The sequence below is a fragment of the Callospermophilus lateralis genome, unplaced genomic scaffold (genome assembly GCF_048772815.1).
Source record: "Callospermophilus lateralis isolate mCalLat2 unplaced genomic scaffold, mCalLat2.hap1 Scaffold_544, whole genome shotgun sequence".
Lineage (NCBI taxonomy): Eukaryota > Metazoa > Chordata > Mammalia > Rodentia > Sciuridae > Callospermophilus > Callospermophilus lateralis.
The window spans coordinates 195,781-208,412 of record NW_027514472.1 but is presented as its reverse complement, the minus strand read 5'-3'; positions in this window follow the sequence as shown (position 1 = coordinate 208,412).

Below are 12,632 nucleotides of genomic sequence, written 5' to 3'. Positions count from 1 at the left end.
CCTCTCCCTGGGCCTTGAAGGGAGCCTATCCACCAACACCATGATTCCGGACTTAAGTCCTCCAGAATATGTGAAAACCAGTTTCTGTTGTCTAAAGACACCAGCTTTTTAAGGATTTGTCACAATAGCCAGCCAACAGGAGACTAAGACACACTCTTCAGCTGGAAGAGCAGCCCTGCCTCAGCTTTCTGAGCGCCAAGGTCCCAGGTGTGGGCTTCTGGCTTCCTCAGACATCCTGCTAAGTCCACCCTGCCTGGTTCCAGCAGCCTGAGAAATCCTGGCCAGCAGGCTGCTTCCTGTGCCTTGCTCCATCAGTTCATGGGTGAGCCTGGTGCTACACTCTGCAAAGTGCACACTTGTGACTTGCAGGATTCACCCTGCACCCAGAGCACAACAGGAGACAGACCGTGCTAGGTGACAAAAAGGAACATAAGTGGCCCCAAAACAGCTTCACTCCTGGGCCCTGACTGTACCAGCACAGCGAGGAGATCCTGGGCTGCTCTCGCCATGAGCAGTGCCCCACCTTATGGGGTCAAGCTCTCTAGCAGCAAAGGGAAGGTGGGCAAGGTTCAAAGGGGTGAGGCTACACCTTCACCCCATGTGAGTAAAGGGCCCCAAGCCATGCCATCTGGGCAGGGGAGGTCAGCTGGAGGTTGAAATGAACCCTAAGCTCCTAATGGGTCACAGTGAGCCTGTGGCCAAGGAGGACAGCTGTGCACATGGCCAGGACAGGATAAGGCTCTGCGCCTGTGTGCTTCAAGACCAGCTGGTCCTTGTGGTCTTGAACTTGAGATGGCAGGCTCCTTGGTTTAGAGCCCTAGGAGTCACCAAAGCAGGGCCTCTCTTGAAGGACCATGTCCTTGTTATCCCACCTCTCCCTGCACTCTACCTGAACACTCACTGTGCTGCTCTCAGCAGCCTTTCATGTATGGCACATACCCTGAATCAAAGCTGAACTCACTTCATGCACCATCGCCTCCAAGAACCCTCATGCCAGCCCTGGAGGATCAGTGACTAAATTCTCTCCCATTTCACAGTGGAGGAAACTGACACTCAAGGGGACATGGCTCTTTGTCTGAAACCACCAGGACCCAAACAGGACTTGAGCCTCTTCTGACCAATTCCCTTACCACAGTACCACCTGGCCAACCTGAACCTAGGGTCACCCTGATGGCCTCTGAGGACAACCAAGACGTCCTAGAGGTTCAGCTCCATCGAGAATTCTACAGCATCCAGCCCAGTGACTTACAGGCCTATTTTTTAGCTATGCAAATTTTCATTCAAACAAAACATTTAAAAATCTATTACACAATCCTGAAGATTTATAAGAGTTGGCAGGACACAAAGGCGACAGAGGTTCCAAATACTGACCTGGGAAATTGTCCTCATAAATGTGCTCCCTGCTGACCCCAGAGGACTTCTACATTAATTTGTTGCATAGTAATGTCTCCTTATGTTTTCAAATATTCATAATTTTTGTTACATAGTAATGTCTCCTTATATTGCCAAATGTTCCTTTCTAGACTTTTGTGCTTCATATAAACAGCATTACCCTGTGGCTATCTGAGATGACACTTTGTGCTCAACATTTTGTCTGTCAAATCACATCTGTGGAGCCATTGCTGGACCTGCCCACTTCCTGCCTCACACTGCCCCACTGGTGGGAATGTGGGAGAGGGCTGTCCTCCTGCGTGATACTCAAGTTGTTCCAAGTTTAAGTGACTGCCTGTGCCTCAGGAAGCAATCCTCTTAGACCCTAACCTTGCTCACATCTGTGTCCCCACTTTCCCTGGACACAGAGGGGTCCATTCCTGGAAGCCATACCTTTCCCCTTCCTGGTGGCCACTGGGACCAGTGGTGGAAGAGCCCAGCAGGGAAACACTTGCCAAAGGCCACCAGCACAGAGATGGAAGGACCAGATCCAAAGCCTCACTCCCAGGCCATGGAAAGGCATATGGACAAGGGGTGGGACAGAATGCATCCCCATTCCCAAGCATGCTTGTTGCTGCAGCCTGTCTGGCAAGTGCAGTGAATACAGGTACCCTGTGTTACTTTTACACGCCCACGTCCAGCAGGGAGCTGCCTGCTCTGGATGACCCAGTGGTGAAATGCTCCAGATTCCACCCCATTCACATGACACACTCTGCCACAGCCCTGTTTAGGTACCGGACCCAAGGAATCCTCCCAACAACCACAGGTACTATTACTCACTCCACTTGATGTAGAAACTGAGGCTCAGAGAGGGTAAGCAACCTGCAGAGTGACACAGCTGGGTGGAATGGGGCCTGGACTTGAGCCCAGGCAGTCTGGCAGAAGCCTGGTTCTTCCACTACACCCCACTGGACCCTGTGTTGTGGTTTCCAACCACCCTGGGGGGCTCAAACTGGAAGTAGAAACTCAGAGTTGCTGGGCAGCAGGTATCAGAGACACAGCTGAGGGCATAAGGAGGATGGATGCAGGGGTCAAGAGAGTCAGGCAGCCTTGGAGCTGTGCCTCTCTGTAAAAAACACAACCACCTGCCTGGGCCAATGTGACTGCCTGAGACTGCTCCATTCCTTCAATAGATTTTCAAAGTCATAAATCTAGCTTTTCATGTGAAATCTTTTGCCATTAATTTGATTTTCTCAAATATTGTCCTGGGTGGGGATTCTGGCTCTGATCTCTGATGAGGAGCCTGCTCTGCTGCTCCTTCTGAACAGTTCCCATGTAACCAGCCCTCTTCCAGTCACACCAGGAACAAGGAGGAAGCCACAAGTCCTTTGCACTGCCTGCTCCCTCCTGGGTCTCTACATATAGTAGTTAGCTCCTTCTCATCACTGGACTCCCAGCTGAAGTGCCACCTCCTCTAGGTGACCTTGTTCACCTCCCTTTAGGAAGTAGCCTCATGGGAGCAAGGGAAGGTGTACTCTGTACTCTTTCTGTGATTTCTTTTCACATCAGAAATGGGTTCAAAATAAGGGGTTTTAAGAGGAAGAGAGCCCTTATTCTGGTGCAGTGAGGAAAAGCAGGAAGGCTGGGGTGATCAGGGTGGAAAGAGAAGCTCAGAATCAGGCAGAAGGGAGCATACTGGGTCGGCCCAAAAAAGAAGTCTGAGGTTTGATTTCTTCTCAAGGGGTCTCCAGCAGGAGTTTCAAGGATCATGGGTGTTTATCTACAGGACTGTCACCAGGAGGAGAAACTAGGTGTCCTCAGAATAAAGGCAGTATTCAAGGAGGACCTGGAGAGGCAAGTTCCTCAAAGACAGAGCTGAGAAGTCCCCAGAGCCCAGCAGAGGGATGGTAGAGGGTCCTTCTGGAGATGGCAGTCTGGGAATTCTGGACCCAGAATAAACTAATGTTCCAAGACCATCTGTGTTCCCCAGGGGTTGCCCCACTCAGAACATTCTAGCTTGGTTAAAATCAGAGTATTTAACATTTTAAGGACCCAGACTCCTGGCTTCTCCTAAGACATTAGCTCTAGAGGCCAGAACTGCCCTTCATCCCGGTGTGTGCACAACTGCTGGAAGGAAGATTCCCATGTCACCCCAGTCCCTACCACCCACACACACACAAAAAAAAAAAAACCCAAGAGGCATGTGACCCCAAATCAGTGCTCAAGTCCTACTTCTGTTGCTTCCTGGCTGGGTGACCTCCATCTTCCTGCACCTATTTCCTATGTTCACTCGAGCCCTGTGAGGCTGCATGCATGAGTTCAGCACACACCAGTGCTCAAAGCATCAGCTGATGAATAGCAACTAGTGGCTTGTTCCTGAGCTCCCTTCCAGGTGACCAAATCAGCAGCTGGTTTTGTAGGATGGCCATTTTCCAGGCCCCCAAGCTTTGTCCTGCCTGTCAGCTGCCAGGCAACTGTGAAGGGCAGAGCTTTCAGCCCAGGAGGACCCTCTTGAGCCCATTCGGGGGACAGAAGAGAGAAGAACCCAGAACAGAGCACCAAAGACATCCAGCCCACAAGGGCTGCCAGGCAGGTCCTTCCAATCCCCGCTCCATCCACCCATGTTGTCTCCCCTAAGGGGCCAATATCTAGAAGGCAGTCAAGCCACCAGAGCCACTGGAAGCAAATGTGACACTGCTTGGCTAAACTTTAGTCCAATCTCTGAAAGAATAGACCAGGAAACCCAGATAGTCATTATCACCAAAGAAAGAAAGCTCTCAGCCTCACCTTGTGATGGCAGCAGCCTCTGGCATCCTCACTAATTTGAGCTGGAAAAAAAGACCTTTGTGCCTTCCTGGCTGGGTTCACCATCAGGAGCAGGGTTCAGGCATCTCAGGGTGCTCTGTGCTAGTTCTGCTGGCTCGGCCTCCTGCAGAAAGGTGCCAAGAGCCCCTGTGGAGCCTGCACAAGGGGTGCCTACTTCCTGCACAGCAAGGTGCTGTGGATCTGGGGATCTCGGTGTCACTTGTATGGGTCCCTCACCCTCAGGCAGATGGCAGCTCCAACTCTGGAAGCAGACTTGTGAGCCAGGAGAACAGACAGATCGCTGCCACAGCTCCAACAAGGAGCTCCAATTACTGCCACAGACATCGCTGCTGATTCCTGTCATAATATACAGGTCCTGTGAAGCAAGACTGGGTTAATGTCTCCAGAGGGCCCCACAGGACATCAAAGCTCACTGTGTATGGGTGCACCTCGCCTCATCCTCTGCCCACAGCCATGCACACTGTATACCACCCAGCAGTGGCTGGATGAGAACAGATGCAGAAGGGGATGCCCTGGTTCCAGGGGATATTAATCCCATTCAACTGGTATTAACTGAAAGCCACCATATGCTTTGACACAGAGACATGAGAAGATGCTCAACAGAGAGGACCATTTTGGTGGCACAAGGACCTCCTGCAAAATGACAATACCTTTGGTCAAAAATTGTTAAGAATTAATAAAATGAATAAAATGAAACATGTCCTAGTTTCCTTTACACATTTTGACTGCACTGAATTCAAATTAAAATGAATAAAAAAGAAAAAGGGCTTTTAAGAGTGAGTTTACTCTCTTTCAGTTTTCTGCCAAATGATGACACAATTATTGGGACAGACTTTTCCCGCTTCTGACCTACAGAAGTATGGGAAGTAATTTTCTATTCTTTATGAATCACAGAATTTTCACCAATAGAAATTAAAATTAACAAACTGAAATAGTTACACGCTAATTACCTAACATATAACAATACCTTTGAAACCAGAGTTTGAAGATGAAAATTCACAGGCTTCTGCTGGCAAGTAGGGGTCTGCACAGGACAGGGGGTGGGGAGAGGCCTCTGCAGCTGAGAAGATGCTAGCTTCTAACAGGTGGCCATTTCATCCAGTGCCGCTGTCTGGCTGGGCACAAGATCACGAGCCACTCAAACAGGAACAAACTTTATTTGAAAAAACCGCCAATAGCACGCCCGTGCCCGGGAAGCTTCCCGATCCACCCACGCGGCGTTCTGCTGATCCTTTCCGGAACTCCAGCGCAAGCTCCTCCTCCGGAATTCCCTCCTACTGCACTTTCCCAACCAATGGGAACTCTCCAGGAGTCCCGCAGCGGGAGTCCGGTATCCATATGAATGTAATTTTTAACATAATCATATCATCTCAATGGCTAGCTGGCATCACCTTTCAATCAAAAATGCCATGCATCATATTAATTGGCTGTGGCTCCCAGCATCTCCCCCCTTCTGTTTAATTAAGCAACAAGTAATGTGGCTAGGGACCGTGCCTGTTAGGTTTGTCCAATTCAACATATGGTTCTTACCCGTCATTGGAAAACTGACCTTTAGGCGTCAGCCTCCTGTCTTAGGTTGATACCACTGCAATTGGATCATACCCGTCACTGACTACCGGTCCAGCATATAGCCATACTTGTGGATAGGCCTATGCACCAGTGGGGGGGTGAGGTTCTTTGCCTCACCTCTGTTGGCCCCCAGATTTGGCCTTGGTGCCAGTGGGGGGGTGAGGTTCTTTGCCTCACCTCTGTTGGCCCCCAAAATTAGACCATCACTAGTAGAAGGGAGGAGGATACAGAAATGCCACGACACCAAATCAATTGACGACTCCTAGGGAAAATTGCATCACTGGTGACACATCAGCAAAGATACGCCAGCATTACCATAATTTGTTGTATCAACAGATAGATCACAGTGCATACAAGTGATACATTGTCCAGGCAAGTTTTGTAAGCAGTTCAAAGTGGAGGAATCTATCAATATGTCCATTTCCTCCCAAGATCATTGATGTATCAGTTTATACAGTTTGTTGTGATAATTATCGAAGAAGTTGTAGTTTGGTTTCATCTTTGTCTTCATCGGCACTGGGATGAAAAATAGGAATTCTGACAATGATGTTAAAGAGAGAAAGAAAAAAAATGTAACATTTTAACAGGTACTAAGAAAACATTTTTTTTTAGAACAATTTACATTATCTTGAACAGAATTATTAAATATAATGAAAAGGAAAGATGAAAATAAACAAACAGATTTGTTAACCTGCTTATTTGTACACATATTAAAATAATTTTTAACAGCTGTTTACCCAATTTAAATTAAACCATTAAAATTACGTGAATAATAAAAAGTACTTGGATCCATTTTTTTATGAGCACTCCTCATATATGATCTATGGACATACGCACATATAGACATATAACACAAAACAGAAGTGTGCACATATAACATACAACACATAAGACAATAGTAAAGGCCTTGTAGTTTCACCTAGGTGAAATCTCCATTGCAATGTTAAAAACTCCACAGTTAAAAAATAAAACTGATCAGAAAAACATCAACCTAGGTCTGTATGAGCTCAAAAATAAAATAGAACCTATGATGTGGAAAAATGCAATAATAAAATAGATATTGAAAAAAGCATCCTGGTTAATCAGTCGCAGATGTAAGAATGGCCAAGCTGGAGTTCTGGATATCAGCTGTTATGGATTTGAGTCAAATCATCTTCTTTTTGATCTGTAGAAATCGTTTTAGTTAGTCTTTCTGGAATCCAAATCGGTTGCTGTTCTCCCTGTGGAAACACACAGACAGAGCCCCGACTCCAGACAATCACTGGATCAGGACCTTTCCATTGTCCTGTTAGAATATCTTTCCAAAGTACCTTAGGCTTATGTACATTTTTTGGATTCAAATGTCTTTCCGCAGCACTAAGCCCTGATGAATCCAAATTTAAAAAGTTTAGAGTAAAAAGGGTTATTTTAAGTTTATCTTTGGGGGATATATACCCCTTTCCAATTCCCTCCTTTTGTTTTAATAAGTACATTTTAATAGTTTGATGAGCTCTTTCAACTATGCCTTGTCCCTGTGGATTGTATGGAATTCCTGTTATGTGAGTAATGCCAAATGATGAGCAGAATTGTTTAAAAGAGGTAGAAGCATAACCGGGACCGTTATCTGTTTTTAACTGTTTTGGAACGCCCACAGTGGCAAAATTTTGTAAGCAATGAGCTATAACATCTTTAGTTTTTTCTCCGGCATGAAGGGAGCCCATCAAAAATCCAGAAGAAGTATCAACTGTAACATGCAAATATTTTAATTTTCCAAATTCTGGCAAGTGTGTGACGTCCATCTGCCAAATATGGTTAGGTATCAGTCCTCTAGGATTGACTCCAAGATTAACTTGTCGTAAAAATGTCACACAATTTTGACATTGTTTTATTATATGTCTGGCTTGTTCTTTAGTTATTTTAAAACGTTTTTGTAAAGTATCAGCATTGACATGGAACCTTTTATGAAAATTTATAGCTTCTTCTATTGTGGAGAAAATATGTATGTCATGTGTAGATTTATCTGCTAAATCATTGCCTAAACTAAGGGCTCCAGGCAATCCTGTATGTGCCCTGATATGTCCTATAAAGAATGGATCTTTTCTGTCCCAGATTAGACTTTGTATAGTGGAAAACAAAGAGAAAACAGTAGAAGAAGGGGAAATCCTACCTGCATCTTCAAGGGATACTATAGCATTAACTACATATTGACTATCAGAAAATAAATTAAATACAGAATCTTTAAACATCATAAAAGCTTGTAATACTGCATTAAGCTCTACCTTTTGAGCTGATTGTTTGGGTACTAAAAATGTAAAAGTTTGATCAGGGGTAACTACTGCTGCTGTACCATTATTTGACCCATCAGTGAATATATTTGGAGCATTCATGATAGGGGTCTTTCTTGTCATTTTTGGAAAAACTACAGGATGCTTAGACCAAAAAGACAACAAAGGATTAGATGGCAAGTGATTATCAAATGAAACATTAGATTTACACATGATTATTGCCCAAGTATTTAACTCATTGGCTAACTCATCAATTTGATCCATAGTATATGGAGTAATAATTTTATTGGGAGAAATCCCAAACACTCCCTTTGCTGCTTTTATTCCTTTGAGTATTAATTGTCCTACAGCCTCAGGATATCTAGTAAGAATAGTATTAGGAGAATAAGATAAATGTATCCACAATAATGGACCTTCTTGCCAAAATACTCCTGTAGGAATATTTTTTGTTGGTAGTACAATAAATAATAAAGGCAAACTTATATCAATTCTATCCAAGTGCATATTTTCCATATATGTTTCAATGATTTTTAATGCCTTTCTTGCTTCAGGCGTTAACATGCGGGGTGAATTTGGATCTGATGGACCTTTTAGGATATCAAATAAAGGTCCTAGCTCTCCTGTTGGTATGCCTATATAAGGCCGTATCCAATTTATGTCTCCCAATAACTTTTGAAAGTCATTAAGTGATTTGAGTTGATCTACTCGTATTTGAATTTTTGGTGGACGGACCATGGTTGAGGATAACAGGACTCCTAGATAATTAATTGGAAGATTTAATTGTACTTTATCTATTGCTATCTCTAGATTATAACCTTTTAATAAATTTGTAAGTGTGGCATAACATTCTAGCAGTGTGTTTTTATCTTTATGTGCCAATAACATATCATCCATATATTGAAATATTTGTAGTTCAGGATTTTGATTTCTAAGTGGTTGGATTGCTTTGTTAACATAAATTTGACACATAGTTGGACTATTAGCCATCCCCTGAGGGAGTACTTTCCATTCATATCTCTGATCAGGACCTTCATGATTTAGTGCAGGGATAGGAAATGCAAAATGTGGACTATCCTCAGGATGAATTGGAATTGAAAAAAAACAATCTTTAATATCTATAGCTAAAACATACCAGGTTTTTGGTAAAGCAGACAATTGGGGAATCCCTGATTGAGCAGGTCCCATAATAACCATCTCATTATTAATGGCTCTTAAATCTTGTAATAATCTCCATTTACCAGATTTTTTTTTAATGACAAAAATGGGAGTATTATGGGGAGATATGGAAGGTTGTATATGTCCTTTTGCTAATTGTTGTTTGACCAGATCATGGGCTACTTGTATCTTTTCTTTAGTTAGGGGCCACTGAGGAACCCACACTGGTCTTTCTGATTTCCAAGTAATTTTTATTGTCTCAGTGGCCCTTTCTGAAAATCCAACCCATGTCTGTCTGTTCCTTGATCTATTTGAATTGGTGCTGCTATATTTTGTCCTTGTTTTCCTAATCTTTTTTCTTTTTTAAAACCTTGTCTAGCCCTAGTAGTGGGCGCATTAGGATTGATGTTATTTGTTAACGTCAAACCTAATTGATCTAGCACATCTCGTCCCCATAAATTTATAGGAAGATGATCCAATACATATGGCTGTATAGTTCCCTCACATCCTTCAGGATCCTTCCAATCTAATACCATTGCACTTCTATGGGGATTAGTAGCCACTCCTAGGCCTCGAAGCGTTTGAGTGGCTTGTTGTAATGGCCAATGTTTTGGCCATTCCTGACTAGATATGATGCTAAGGTCTGCACCTGTGTCCAGTAGCCCATTAAAGTCGTATCCTTGAATATTTAGTTTTAGCATGGGGCGAGAATCTAAATTTAAAGACAGCATAGCCCAATCTACACCTGTGGAGCCCAATCCCCTGGTACCTCTTTCTACAGTACGACTGGAAAATTTATCATGTAGGCTGGGTATTATTAGTAACTGTGCTATTCTATCCCCTGGTGAGATAACTGATATGCCTCTTGGAGAACTAGCTATAATTTTTATTTCACCTTCATAATCGGGATCAATTACCCCGGGACTTATCATAAGTCCTTTTAGTGTGGAAGAACTGCGTCCCAATAATAAGCCTACCGTTCCTTGGGGAAGAGGTCCTTTTACTCCTGTGGGAATGATTTGAATTCCCATCTCTGGAGTTAGTACTGCTCTTGCAGAGGCACAGATGTCCAGCCCTGCGCTCCCTCTAGTTTGTCTGATGAGGGATTTAATGGATAATGTGTCCTGGGCACTACCTTGATGGTGCTGCTGGGTTCCTCCATTGCCCCGTATATTTGTGGTTTTGGGCCCCGGAGCATTGGGCCCTCCAGTCCGTTTTTTGGCAATGGAGCCTGATGCCTTTCTCCACGATATCGTGGGTAAACACTTGATCCTTGTCCGTTTTTTGATAATGGAGTGCCCTCTATGGTGGTTTGAGAACGGCATTCATTAGCCCAATGTCTCCCTCTACGGCATCGTGGGCAAATACCTGGTATTCTATTCCTTTGATACCTAGCTTTGTTAAACCCTCCTCCTATGGGGCAATTCCTTTTAAAATGTCCTGTCTGATCACAATTGTAGCATGTTTTTGGCCTGGCATCTAAAGCCTGTTGTACTGCTGCTAAGACTTGCCCTTGTTCATTAATGTCTCTACATAATTTAATATATGTGTTTAAATCTTCATGTTTCCATGGTCTAATGACCTCTCTGCAGCAACGATTTGCTTGGTCATAAGCCAGTTGTTTTATAAATGGCATTGCTTGTTCTACATCTCCAAATATTCTAGAAGCTGTCTGAATAAACCTATCTACAAATTCAGCGTAAGGTTCGTTAGTTCCTTGTATTACCTTAGATAACTGTCCTTGTAAATCTCCATGCCCCTGTAAAGTTTTCCATGCCCTAACTGCATCTGCAGCAATTTGTGCGTATACACCAGGATCATATTCAATTTGTTGCCGTTGACCCTCATAAGGTCCCTTTCCTAACAACATCTCCAGATTTCTTTGAGGGTAACCGGCTGCTGTATTTCGCCTAGCTGTCTCCATGCAGAATTCCTCATTGGCAACCTTCCATAACAAATATTGTCCTCCATTTAGCACAGATCGACACATGTTAGCCCAATCTGCTGGTGTCATGTCTAAGTTGGTAATAGATTCGACCATGCTTATGGTGAAGGGTGCTTGCGGGCCATAGGTTGTTACAGCCTCCTTTAATTGCTTTACTGTTTTGAAATCTAAAGCATGGTGGATTCGTTGCCCTCCTGCCTGCTCAAGTACAGGGCATGCTAGTCTTTGGGATCTTGCCTTAGGATTTTGTGCATCAACTACGGGAGTTGAGGGCCGCTCAGCTGTTACGCCCTCTGGTGATAGAACGGAGTTAGTAGCAGCCTCCTGTTGTAACTCCCCAACTGATGGTCGTTTTTCCTCTAAGCTTTCTTTCTTCAAATTTTCCTCTGTCTGACTAGCTGGAGAGACCTTCTCTTTTGCTTGACCTGACATGTTTTCTACCACAGTTTGGACCTCTAACAATTTACTTAACAGTTTTTCGGTTTGTTTTTTACTAGTTTCTAATCTACTATAAAGGTAACGCAACCCAATTAGGTAGCATAAAACAAACCCGAAACAGAATGAAACAAAAACGGAGCAAAGAATAGTTGTATCAATTTTCTCTTTCTCCGGGCCAAACAACTTCAAGCCTTGAGCCAACCATTTTTCCCAGTTTGCATGAGAAAATTCTAGGGATAGGCAGCTTGAAACAAAAACAAAATAAATCAAAAGAAGAACACATTGTTTTTTGAAATGGTCACCCATTCTGTCGCCTTCCCTCAGGGGCGAGCAATTTTACTCACCTCTAAGCTTCAGGCGCTCCCCGTACAGGGCCACCAGTTGCCGCTGTCTGGCTGGGCACAAGATCACGAGCCACTCAAACAGGAACAAACTTTATTTGAAAAAAACGCCAATAGCACGCCCGTGCCCGGGAAGCTTCCCGATCCACCCACGCGGCGTTCTGCTGATCCTTTCCGGAACTCCAGCGCAAGCTCCTCCTCCGGAATTCCCTCCTACTGCACTTTCCCAACCAATGGGAACTCTCCAGGAGTCCCGCAGCGGGAGTCCGGTATCCATATGAATGTAATTTTTAACATAATCATATCATCTCAATGGCTAGCTGGCATCACCTTTCAATCAAAAATGCCATGCATCATATTAATTGGCTGTGGCTCCCAGCAATCCAGGATTGCAGCACACCCCAGGAAATCATCAATATTTCTTCTTCTTTCTGCAGTCTCTCCTCTCTGAAGTGGAAGAATCATCTGTCCAGGATTCAGGAACTAATCCGATGGAACTCTGGCACAGCAATCCTGATGTCCATGGCAAGCTTCTTCCTCAGAACAGGCTCCAAGGGATTTACATAGCACTTGATCCACTGCTATTGGTCTAAAGTTATGCTAATTAGGATTTGAAAGAAGTAGGAATGCTAATTGGGTTTGACACATACAAGTGCAATTTATCAGTCTTCTTCTTTTTTTAAAATTCATAGTAGATTCATTCACAACAGCAGCCCCTAATTC